The sequence below is a fragment of the Aquarana catesbeiana genome, linkage group LG09 (genome assembly GCF_042186555.1).
Source record: "Aquarana catesbeiana isolate 2022-GZ linkage group LG09, ASM4218655v1, whole genome shotgun sequence".
In the NCBI taxonomy this organism is placed as follows: domain Eukaryota; kingdom Metazoa; phylum Chordata; class Amphibia; order Anura; family Ranidae; genus Aquarana; species Aquarana catesbeiana.
Window position 1 is genome coordinate 50,822,254 of NC_133332.1, and position 12,954 is coordinate 50,835,207.

Here is a 12,954-nt window from a genome sequence, read left to right on the forward strand (position 1 = left end):
CTATAGCAGAAGGTGAACAGGGAGCGGAGAGAGAGGACTGAGGGGTGGAGGATCAGCAGAGCTGGGGGACCAGAGTAGGAGAAACTAGCAAATGTCACACGTAGTGTGCAGAGTGGGAGCATTATAGCGGGAGTTGAGTGAGGACCAGAGAGAGAGGGGAGGATCAGCAAAAAAGAAGATCAGCAGAGCTGGAGGTTATTACTGAGTGAGGGATCAGCAGAACTAAGGGGCACTACTAAGCAGGAAATCTGCTACACAAGGGTACTAATAAGCTGGGTATCTGATGAAAGAGGGTACTAATGAGCTGGGGATCTTCTGAGTGGGGGTACTTCTGAGCCGGGGTTCTACTGGGCCCCTTTAAAACAAATATAAAATCAAGAAACAAAGGGCATTTGCGAAGCTTCAATAAAGCTTAAAAAAAGCATCTCAGAAACATCACCAAAGCATCACAGAAGCATCAAAAATACATCACAAAAAGCATGTTAAAGCGATAGGCGCTTTAACGTGTGTTAACCACTTAAGGACCGAGCCTCTTTCTGAGATTTGTTGTTTACAAGCTAAAAACTGTTTTTTTTTGCTAAAAAATTACTTAGAACCCCCAAACATTATATATATATTTTTTCTAACACCCTAGAGAATAAAATGGCAGTCACTGCAATACTTTCTGTCACACCGTATTTGCGCAGCGGTCTTACAAGCGCACTTTTTTTTGAAAAAATAAACATTTTTTAATTAAAAAATAAGACAACAGTAAAGTTAGCTCAATTTTTTTTATATTGTGAAAGAAAATGTTACGCAGAGTAAATTCATACCCATCATGTCACGCTTCAAAATTATGCCCGCTCGTGGAATGGCGACAAACTTTTACCCTTAAAAATCTCCATAGGCCACGTTTAAGAAATTCTACAGGTTGCATGTTTTGAGGTACAGAGGAGGTCTAGGGCTAGAATTATTTTGCTCGCTATACCGATCGCGGCGATACCTCACATGTGTGGTTTGAATACCGTTTTCATATGTGGGCACTACTCACGTATGTGTTCACTTCTGCACATGAGCTCGTTGGGATGGGACGCGTTTAAATTTTTTTTTTTCTTATTTATTTTACCTTTTTATTTTTTATTTTTACACTGTTTCTAAAAAAAAAAAATTGTCACTTTTATTCCTATTACAAGGGATGTAAACATCCCTTGTAATAGAAAAAAAGCATGACAGGATCTCTTAAATATGAGATCTGGGGTCAAAAAAGACCTCAGATCTCATATTTACACTAAAATGCAATAAAAAAAATAAAAAAATTTGTCATTTAAAAAAATGATTTTAAAAAATGGCCCTTTAAGAGCTATGGGCGGAAGTGATGTTTTGACGTCGCTTCTGCCCTGCAGTGTCATGGAGATGGGTGGGGGCCTTCTTCCCCTCACTCGTCTCCATGCCTAACACGAGAGAAGACACGATCGCCTTCACCGCTGCCAACGGCTCCGGTAAGCGGCGGAGGGCACCGGAGCGGCCCCTCTCCCGCCACCGATAAAAGTGATCTCACGGCGAATCCACCGCAGAGACCACTTTTATCTTGTAGCGGACCGCCCACTGAAGAAGAGGATACCTGGGTTATAGCTGCTGCCATAACAACGATATCCTCCTTCAAAGTACCGACATAAAACTGCGGCGGGCGGTCCGTAAGACTCCTTTCACACTGGGGCGGGGACGGCATCGGCGGAAAACTGTGCTATTTTTAGCTCAGCTTTACCGTCGTTTTAGTGGCGGTATTCGGTTGCTAGTGGGGTGCTTTTACCCTCCGCTAGCGGCCGAGAAAGGGTTAAAACCACCGCAAAGCGCTGCTGCAGCAGTGCTATGCCGGCGGTATAGCCGCGCTGCCCCATTGATTTCAATGGGCAGGAGCGGTGTATACACCGCTCCAAAGATGCTGCTAGCAGGACTTTTTTTACCATCCTGCCAGCACACCGCTCCACTCGGGGCTTTTCACATTGAAGTGTGAGGAGCGGCTCTTTCAGGGTGCTATTTTTAGTACGGTAGTGCCTGCAAAGCCCCCCAGTGTGAAAGGGGTCTAAGTGGTTAAAGTCGAAGCAAGTGTAAATGAGTCCCTAGTAAATCAACCAATGACTGTGATCTTCCCAGGCTCTAAAGCAGCAAAGCAACCCGAAACCATAACATTTTAATCACCATGCATCACAGTTTACTGTTATTATTATTACTTCCTTTCCTATGGGAGATGTATGGTGAGGTGGAGACGCCTAATATTTGACTGTTGGTTCAGCTCATCAGTAAGTGTTATATAGGTTTAGAATACTAACAACATTAAAAGTTAAAGTGGTTGTAAAACCTTACAAATACCCAGAGAATTGATTGGCCTCCGGTAATACATAGAGATGAAACAAATCCTCCTACATAAGTTGTACCTGTTTATCTGCAGCCCTCTCTCCTCTACGGCTGTCTAACCACTTCAGCTCCTGAAGGTTTACCCCCCCTTCATGACTAGGCCATTTTTTGCGATATGGCACTGCGTTATTTTAACTGACAATTGTGCGGATGTGCAACTCTGCACTCAAATAAAATGTTTGTCCTTTTTTTTCCCACAAATAGAGCCTTTGGTATTTGATCACCTCTGCAGTTTTAATTTTTTGCGCTATAAACAAAAAAAGACCAACAATTTTGAAAAAGAAACTATATTTCTTACTTTCTGCTATAAAACATACACAATAAATTTTTTTTAACAATATAATTTTTACAATGGGGAGAGAAAAGAGGGATAATATAACAAAAATGTGTACTGTATTGGTAGGATACGTCCAAAAGACCGCCATCCCAAAATGTCTTTTGTCAGTAGATGCTGAGTAGGCATTTGACAGGGTGGGATGGCAGTTATTGGAAGAAACGCAGTTAGAGATTGGATCTAAGATGCTTCAAAAGATCATGGCGTTGTACTCCATGCAGAGCCGCGGTCCAGTGTGCTCCATAGTAAACATGTTTTGTCATTAAAAAAATAAAATAAAAATAAGATCAAATGGAATGCTCTCTGAGTACGTAGAAATATCAAATGGCACCCCATGGTTTTATGTGATGGTGATGGAACATCTTACCACAGCAATACGGAGAAATATAGATATTCAAGGGATAAATGTTAAAGGAAAAGAATATAAAGTGGCAGTATACGCGAACGATCTATTGATATGTCACTAATCCAATAATAACAATATCAAATCTTATACAGGAATTCCGGTTTGGAAAAGTAAGTGATTTTAAAGTTACCGTATTTATCGGTGTATAACACGCACCCCAAGTTTAGGAGGGAATTTTAACCACTTAAGGACCGCCTCACGCCGATGTACGTCGGCAAGGCGGCACGGGCAGGCAAAATCACGTACATACACGTGCCCGAGGCGGTCCTGTTTTGTCCCCCGGTGATCGGAGATGAGGGGGAGGCCATCCGTTCGTGGCCCCCCCCTCGCGATCGCCGCTGGCCAATCAGATCATTTCCTTTGCTGCTGTATGCTAAACAGCAGCAAAGGAAATGATGTCATCTCTCCTCGGCTCCGTATTTTCCGTTCCGGCGCCGAGGAGAGAAGACTGTAATGTGAGTGAAAACACACACACAGTAGAACATGCCTGGCACACAAAACACCCCGATCCCCCCCCCCGATCGCCCCCCGATCCCCCCCCAATCACCACCCCCCCCCCCCGTCACAAACTGACACCAGCAGTTTTTTTTTTTTTCTGCTTTTTTTTTTTTATGATTACTGCATTGGTGTCAGTTTGTGACAGTTACAGTGTTAGGACAGTTAGGGTTAGCCCCCTTTAGGTCTAGGGTACCCCCCTAACCCCCCCTAATAAAGTTTTAACCCCTTGATCACCCCCCGTCACCAGTGTCGCTAAGCGATCATTTTTCTGATCGCTGTATTAGTGTCGCTGGTGACGCTAGTTAGGGACGTAAATATTTAGGTTCGCCGTCAGTGTTTTATAGCGACAGGGACCCCCATATACTACCTAATAAATGTTTTAACCCCTTCATTGCCCCCTAGTTAACCCTTTCACCACTGATCACCGTATAAGTGTTACGGGTGACGCTGGTTAGTTCGTTTATTTTTTATAGTGTCAGGGCACCCGCCGTTTATTACCGAATAAAGGTTTAGCCCCCTGATCGCCCGGCGGTGATATGCGTCGCCCCAGGCAGCGTCAGATTAGCGCGAGTACCGCCAACACCTACGCACGCAGCATACGCCTCCCTTAGTGGTATAGTATCTGAACGGATCAATTTCTGATCCGATCAGATCTATACTAGCGTCCCCAGCAGTTTAGGGTTCCTAAAAACGCAGTGTTAGCGGGATCAGCCCAGATACCTGCTAGCACCTGCGTTTTGCCCCTCCGCCCAGCCCAGCCCACCCAAGTGCAGTATCGATCGATCACTGTCACTTACAAAACACTAAACGCATAACTGCAGCGTTCGCAGAGTCAGGCCTGATCCCTGCGATCGCTAACAGTTTTTTTGGTAGCATTTTGGTGAACTGGCAAGCACCAGCCCCAGGCAGCGTCAGGTTAGCACCAGTACCACTAACACCCACGCACGCAGCATACGCCTCCCTTAGTGGTATAGTATCTGAACGGATCAATATCTGATCCGATCAGATCTATAATAGCGTCCCCAGCAGTTTAGGGTTCCCAAAAACGCAGTGTTAGTGGGATCAGCCCAGATACCTGCTAGCACCTGCGTTTTGCCCCTCCGCCCAGCCCAGCCCACCCAAGTGCAGTATCGATCGATCACCGTCACTTACAAAACACTAAACGCATAACTGCAGCGTTCGCAGAGTCAGGCCTGATCCCTGCGATCGCTAATAGTTTTTTGGTAGCGTTTTGGTGCACTGGCAAACACCAGTGGCCTAGTACATCCCGGTCGTAGTCAAACCAGCACTGCAGTAACACTTGGTGACGTGGCGAGTCCCATAAGTGCAGCTCAAGCTGGTGAGGTGGCAAGCACAAGTAGTGTCCCGCTGCCACCAAAAAGACAAACACAGGCCCGTCGTGCCCATAGTGCCCTTCCTGCTGCATTCGCCAATCCTAATTGGGAACCCACCGCTTCTGCAGCGCCCGTACTTCCCCCATTCTCATCCCCAACCAAATGCAGTCGGCTGCATGAGAGGCATTTTCTTTATGTCCTCCCGAGTACCCCTACCCAACGAACCCCCCCCAAAAAAGATGTCGTGTCTGCAGCAAGCGCGGATATAGGCGTGACACCCGCTATTATTGTCCCTCCTGTCCTGACAATCCTGGTCTTTGCATTGGTGAATGTTTTGAACGCTACCATTCACTAGTTGAGTATTAGCGTAGGGTACAGCATTGCACAGTCTAGGCGCACTTTCACAGGGTCTCCCAAGATGCCATCGCATTTTGAGAGACCCGAACCTGGAACCGGTTACCGTTATAAAAGTTAGTTACAAAAAAAGTGTAAAAAAAAATATATATATATATACAAAATAAAAAATAATAGTTGTCGTTTCATTGTTCTCTCTCTCTCTATTCTCTCTCTCTATTGTTCTGCTCTTTTTTACTGTATTCTATTCTGCAATGTTTTATTGTTATTATGTTTTATCATGTTTGCTTTTCAGGTATGCAATTTTTTATACTTTACCGTTTACTGTGCTTTATTGTTAACCATTTTTGTCTTCAGGTACGCCATTCACGACTTTGAGTGGTTATACCAGAATGATGCCTGCAGGTTTAGGTATCATCTTGGTATCATTCTTTTCAGCCAGCGGTCGGCTTTCATGTAAAAGCAATCCTAGCGGCTAATTAGCCTCTAGACTGCCTTTACAAGCCGTGGGATGGAATGCCCCCCACCGTCTTCTGTGTTTTTCTCTGGCTCTCCTGTCTCAACAGGGAACCTGAGAATGCAGCCGGTGATTCAGCCAGCTGACCATAGAGCTGATCAGAGACCAGAGTGGCTCCAAACATCACTATGGCCTAAGAAACCAGAAGCTACGAGCATTTTATGACTTAGATTTCGCCGGATGTAAATAGCGCCATTGGGAAATTGGGGAAGCATTTTATCACACCGATCTTGGTGTGGTAAGATGCTTTGAGGGCAGAGGAGAGATCTAGGGTCTAATAGACCCCAATTTTTTCAAAAAAGAGTACCTGTCACTTCCCTTTGCTATCATAGGGGATATTTACATTCCCCGAGATAACAATAAAAATGATTAAAAAAAAAAAAAAAATGAAAGGAACAACTTAAAAATAAGATAAAAAAAGCAAAAAAATAATAAAGAAAAAAAAAAAAAAAAAAAAAAGCACCCCTGTCGCCCCCTGCTCTTGCGCTAAGGCGAACGCAAGCGGCGGTCTGTCGTCAAACGTAAACAGCAATTGCACCATACATGCGAGGTATCACCGCGAAGGTCAGATCAAGGGCAGTAATTTTTGCAGTAGACCTCCTCTGTAAATCTAAAGTGGTAACCTGTAAAGGCTTTTAAAGGCTTTTAAAAATGTATTTATTTTGTTGCCACTGCACATTTGTGCGCAATTGTAAAGCATGTCATGTTTGGTATTCATGTACTCGGCCTAAGATCATCTTTTTTATTTCATCAAACATTTGGGCAATATAGTGTGTTTTAGTGCATTAAAATTTAAAAAAGTGTGTTTTTTCCCCAAAAAATGCGTTTGAAAAATCGCAAGCGCAAATACTGTGTGAAAAAAAAAATGAAACACCCACCATTTTAATCTGTAGGGCATTTGCTTTAAAAAAATATATAATGTTTTGGGGTTCAAAGTAATTTTCTTGCAAAAAAAAATAACTTTTTCATGTAAACAAAAAGTGTCAGAAGGGGCTTTGTCTTCAAGTGGTTAGAAGAGTGGGTGATGTGTGACATAAGCTTCTAAATGTTGTGCATAAAATGCCAGGACAGTTCAAAACCCCCCCAAATGACCCCATTTTGGAAAGTAGACACCCCAAGCTATTTGCTGAGAGGCATGTAGAGTCCATGGAATATTTTATATTGCGACACAAGTTGCGGGAAAGAGACAACATTTTTTTTTTTTTTTTTTGCACAAAGTTGTCACTAAATGATATATTGCTCAAACATGCCATGGGAATATGTGAAATTACACCCCAAAATACATTCTGCTGCTTCTCCTGAGCTTCTCCTCATGTGTGAGACTTTTTGGGAGCCTAGCCGCGTATGGGACCCCGAAAACCAAGCACCGCCTTCAGGCTTTCTAAGGGCGTGAATTTTTGATTTCACTCTTCACTGCCTATCACAGTTTCGGAGGCCATGGAATGCCCAGGTGGCACAAAACCCCCCCAAATGACCCCATTTTGGAAAGTAGACACCCAAAGCTATTTGCTGAGAGGTATAGTGAGTATTTTGCAGACCTCACTTTTTGTCACAAAGTTTTGAAAATTGAAAAAAGAAAAAAAAATTGTTTTTTCTTGTCTTTCTTCATTTTCAAAAACAAATGAGAGCAGCAATTTCCTTGGGGTGTCTACTTTCCAAAATGGGGTCATTTGGGGGGGTTTTGTACTGCCCTGCCATTTTAGCACCTCAAAAAATGACATAGGCAGTCATAAACTAAAAGCTGTGTAAAATCCAGAAAATGTACCCTAAATGTATGACTAAAATTGAGTTTATTGGATTTTTTTTATAACAAAAAGTAGAAAATATCATTTTTTTTCAAAATTTTCAATTTTTCAAATACCATCAAAAGAAAGCTCTATTTGTGGGAAGAAAAGGACGCAAATTTCGTTTGGGTACAGCATTGCATGACCGCGCAATTAGCAGTTAAAGCGATGCAGTGCCAAATTGGAAAAAGACCTCTGGCCCTTAGGCAGCATAATGGTCCAGGGCTCAAGTGGTTAAGGAAAAAAACTTTTAGGAGGGAAGTTTAAGGAAAAAATCTTACATTTAAATGCCCAATAATGCAGCCTTATGAGTGTCCATCTGCAGCCTTGTCCATCATTGCAGCCTTGCCCAGTGTCCATCTGCAGCCATGCCCAATGCCTTTGCAGCCTTGCCAGTCTTTTTGCAGCATTGTCCAGCCGCTTATTATTTAAATTTGGCGCCGATCTCTGCTGACTGTGAGCGGAGAGAAGCAAGTGCCGGCGAGATACACAAAGTATCCAAGTGTACTCGGCTAGTTTCGGCTCCTCTCGCAGTCCCACCCATCTCCACTACGAGAGGAGAGGAACGAGCGGCGCCGTCAAACACATAGCCGAGTGTAATCGGCTAGTTTCGGCTCCTCTCGCAGTCCCGCCTCAGACTGTGAGTAGAGCCGAGAATAGCCGAGTACACTCGGCTATGTCTATATCGCTGGCGCTCGCTCCGCTCACAATCAGTGGAGATCGGTGGGGATCGGCGTATAACATGCACCCACGATTTTCCCCTGATTTTAAGGGGAAAAAAGTGCGTGTTATACGCCGATAAATACGGTAATTATGACAAATCAGAAATGTTGAATGTGTCACTAACAGATAAAGTTCAAGTACTTCTTCAGAAGGATTTTCCCTTTAAATCGCAAAAGGAGGCAATTACATATCTGGGGATATACAGACCTGAATAATTTACAGGAATTAAATTATATGTTAATAACTCGAAAAATTATAAAATCACTCCAAAGATACAGTAAAATTATTCACTCATGGATGGGAAAAATTAACGTAGTGAAAATGGATATATTACCAAAATTATTATATATATTTTAAGCCATACCCCTGATATCGCCAAAAAATGTTATAGTACAATTACGTAAAGCCATATGAAGTTTTATTTGGGCCCACCGCGAATAAAAAGAGAAATATTAATTAGAACTAAAAAGAATGGAGGTCTTGAGCTCCCTGATTTTACAGTATACAGGTGATACTCGAAAAATTAGAATATCGTGCAAAAGTTAATTTATTTCACTAATGCAACTTAAAAGGTGAAACTAATATATGAGATAGACTCATTACATGCAAAGCAAGATAGTTCAAGCCGTGATTTGTCATAATTGTGATTATTATGGCTTATGGCTCATGAAAACTCCAAATCCACAATCTCAGAAAATTAGAATATTACATGCAATCAATAAAACAAAGATTGTACATAGAACAATATCGGACCTCTGAAACGTATAAGCATGCATATGTACTCAGTACTTGGTTTGGGCCCCTTTTGCAGCAATTACTGCCTCAATGCGGCGTGGCATGGAATCTATCAGCCTGTGGCACTGCTGAGGTGTTATGGAAGACCAGGATGCTTCAATAGTGGCCTTCAGCATTTCTGCATTGTTCGGTCTCATGTCTCTCATCTTTCTCTTGGCAATGCCCCATAGATTCTCTATGGGGTTCAGGTCAGTCGAGTTTGCTGACCAATCCAGCACAGTAATCACCCGGTCATTGAACCAGGTTTTGGTGCTTTTGGCAGTGTGGGCAGGTGCCAAGTCCTGCTGGAAAATGAAGTCAGCAACCCCATAGAGCTTGTCTGCAGAAGGAAGCGTGAAGCGCTCCAAAATCTCCTGGTAGACGGCTGCGTTGACCCTGGACTTAATGAAGCACAGTGGACCAACACCAGCAGATGACATGGCTCCCCAAATCAACACAGACTGTGGAAACTTCACACTGGACTTCAAGCATCTTGCAGTGTGTGCTTCTCCATGCTTCCTCCATACTCTGGGTCCTTGGTTTCCAAATGAGATGCAAAATTTGCTCTCATCAGGAAAGAGGACTTTGGACCACTGAGCAACAGACCAGGCCTGTTTTTCTTTAGCCCAGGTAAGACGCTTCTGACGTTGTTTGTTGTTCAGGAGTGGCTTGACAAGAGGAATACGACATTTGAAGCCCATGTCCAGGATCCGTCTGAGTGTGGTGGCTCTTGAAGCACTGACTCCAGCCTCAGTCCACTCCTTGTGAAAGTCTCCAACACTTTTGAATGGCCTTTTGACAAGGACAATAATAGCCAGAAGATGGGGAAAAACCTACAATAGCTCTCCAGGCTGCAGTCATCCCTGCTGCTTGTGCACCTTTTTCTTCCACACAACTTTCTATTAATGTGCTTTGATACAGCATTTTGGGAACATCCAACTTCTTTTGCAATTACCTTTTGAGGCTTTCCCTCCTTATGGAGGATGTCAATGATGGTTTTCTGCACAACTGACAGGTCAGCAGTCTTTCCCATGATTATGATTCCTACTGAACCAGACTGAGAGACCATTTAAGGGCTCAGGAACCCTTTGCAGGTGTTATGGCTTAATTAGCTGATTAGAGTGGGACACTTTGAGCCTAGAATATTGCACCTTTTCACAATATTCTAATTTTCTGAGATTGTGGATTTGGGGTTTTCATGAGCTGTAAGCCATACTCATCACAATTATGACAAATCACGGTTTGAACTATCTTGCTTTGCATGTAATGAGTCTATCTCATATATTAGTTTCACCTTTTAAGTTGCATTAGTGAAATAAATGAACTTTTGCACTATATTCTAATTTTTGAGTATCACCTGTATCTACAAGCTGCATCCTTAATAAAGATTGATCCCATAGTGTAAAATATAAGCAATGGATAACCATAGAGGAAGATATTATAGGCCTACAACTTAAATCCCTCCCATGGATTAAACCTCAGCTTCGGCCCAAGAAAAAGGGATTAACAATTTTTGTATCAACTTTAAAAATATGGGACACAGTAATGAAAAAGGAAGGACTTTCCAAAATGGTTGGGCCAATGACCCCGTTTTTCTCCAACCCTGAATTCCCACCAGCATTAGTAGCTACAAATTTTGTTAAATGGAACAGGTTGGAGAACACGAGGATAGTTCAGATCCTAGAAGAAGGCAAACTTCCACGATTGCTTGACACGGGGCCTGAACATAAAAATAAATGGATGCAGCATTATCAATTAAGTGCATATATCGAATCAAAAATACAACCATTCTTGATTGACAGACCACTAACTAGCTTTAAACAACTGTTAGTAGAGGAACGAAGACCAACCCATCAATTGTCCATTATATATAAACTTTTATTACCCTCTGGACCCCTCAATGAATTAGCATGTATGAAAAAGTGGGAAAATGAAATAGAGAGTCCGATTCCATTAATAGAATGGGACAAGGCATTTTCAATAATACATAAACTATCGGTAGCTGTTAAACATCAAGAAAGAAAATATAAAGACACGATGAGGTGGTACTGGAGTCCAGTGGACTTAAATAAAATAAATAAAAGACAATACAGAGATTTGTTGGAGATGTCTTAGGGTAAGAGGAACAATGACACATATCTGGTATGAGTTTCATACGGTGAAGGATTTCTGGTATAAGATATTTGAAATATATCGGCTGGTGTCAGGAATTGAGATACAACCAAATGTTAATATATCAATACTATCCATAATAACCAGGGTCATTGAAGCTATAAGGATGGATATTCTTCACCATATGATAACAGCTTCCAGGACAATAATAGCCAGAAGATGGGGAAAAACCTACAATAGCGGAATGGGTTTGTGAAATGAACGAAATACAAGATATGGAGGAACAAATAAGGAGAGAAGAAGATACAAGAAATTTAACACTAAAAATATGGCAACAATGAGAAGAGCTTCGGTTCTCGACAAACATGATGCAATATTTATAAGGGCTCTTTCACACTGGGGCAGGGACGACGTCGGCGGTAAAGCGCCGCTATTGTAAGCGGCGCTTTACCGTCAGTATGCGGCCGCTAGCGGGGCGGTTTTACCCCCCGCTAGCGGCCGAGAAAGGGCTAAAAACCACCGCAAAGCGCCTCTGCAGAGCTGCTTTGCCGGTGGTATAGCCACGCTGTCCCATTGATTTCAATGGGCAGGAGCGGTGAAGGAGCGGTATACACTCCGCTCCTTCACCGCTCCAAAGATGCTGCTAGCAGGACTTTTTTCCCGTCCTGCTAGCCCACCGCTCCAGTGTGAAAGCTCTCGGGGCTTTCACACTGGAGAGACAGCAGCGGCTGTTTCGGGTCGGTTTGCAGGCGCTATTATGATATTATTATTGCGCCTGCAAGCCACCCCAGTGTGAAAGGGCCCTAAAAGGGAACATACCATTCCATGGAGATATGGGGGGGGGGGTTATCTTTTTTTTTTATTTTTTATTTTTTTTTTAGGTTAGGGTTGGGAGATGAGTGAAATAGGAGATAATGTATGACGTTCTGTGTAGATGACAAAGGAAGAATGGAATAATATAGAAAGGGAAGACAGATCCTGATATAGGGAAATATTGCCTTTTGTTAGGGACACAGGACATTATTTATAGCTATAAAGTACGGTATATGAATGTGTATGTATTTGTATAAAATGTTTATAAAACTAATAAAAAGAGATTGTATACAAAAATCTAATTTTTTCATCAATTTAGGCCAATATATATTCTGCTACATATTTTTGGTAAAAAAAAATCCCCATAAGCGTATATTGATTGGATTGCGCAAAAGTTATAGCATCTACAAACTATGGGATATTTGTTTTTTGTTTTTTTTACTAGTAATGGCAGCAATCAGTGACTTATAGCGGGATTGCGATATTTCAGCAGACAAATCAGACACTAACTGACACTTGGGGGACCAGTGACACTAATACAGCGATCAGTGCTAAAAAAATGCACTGTAACTGTACTGACACTGGCAGGTAAGGGGTTATTATCATGAGCAATCAAAGGGTTAACTGTGTTCCCTGGGAGTGATTTCTAACTGTTTGGCAGTACTGTTTAGCAGAAACACAAGATCACTGCCTTCCCTACTGACAGAACGATGGTCTGCCTTGTTTACACGCCATTGTGCCTATCTCCCAATTGATTGGCAGGTCCCGGCGGACATCGTGTCCACCGGACCCGCCGATTGGCTCCTGCTGTGTCCAATCGCATGTGCGTGCCCCCAGACCCGGAAGTGGTCGTACTTAGTAAGTGATCTGGCTCAGAGCGGCTGCCCTGTCGCAGTATATCTGCATGGGGC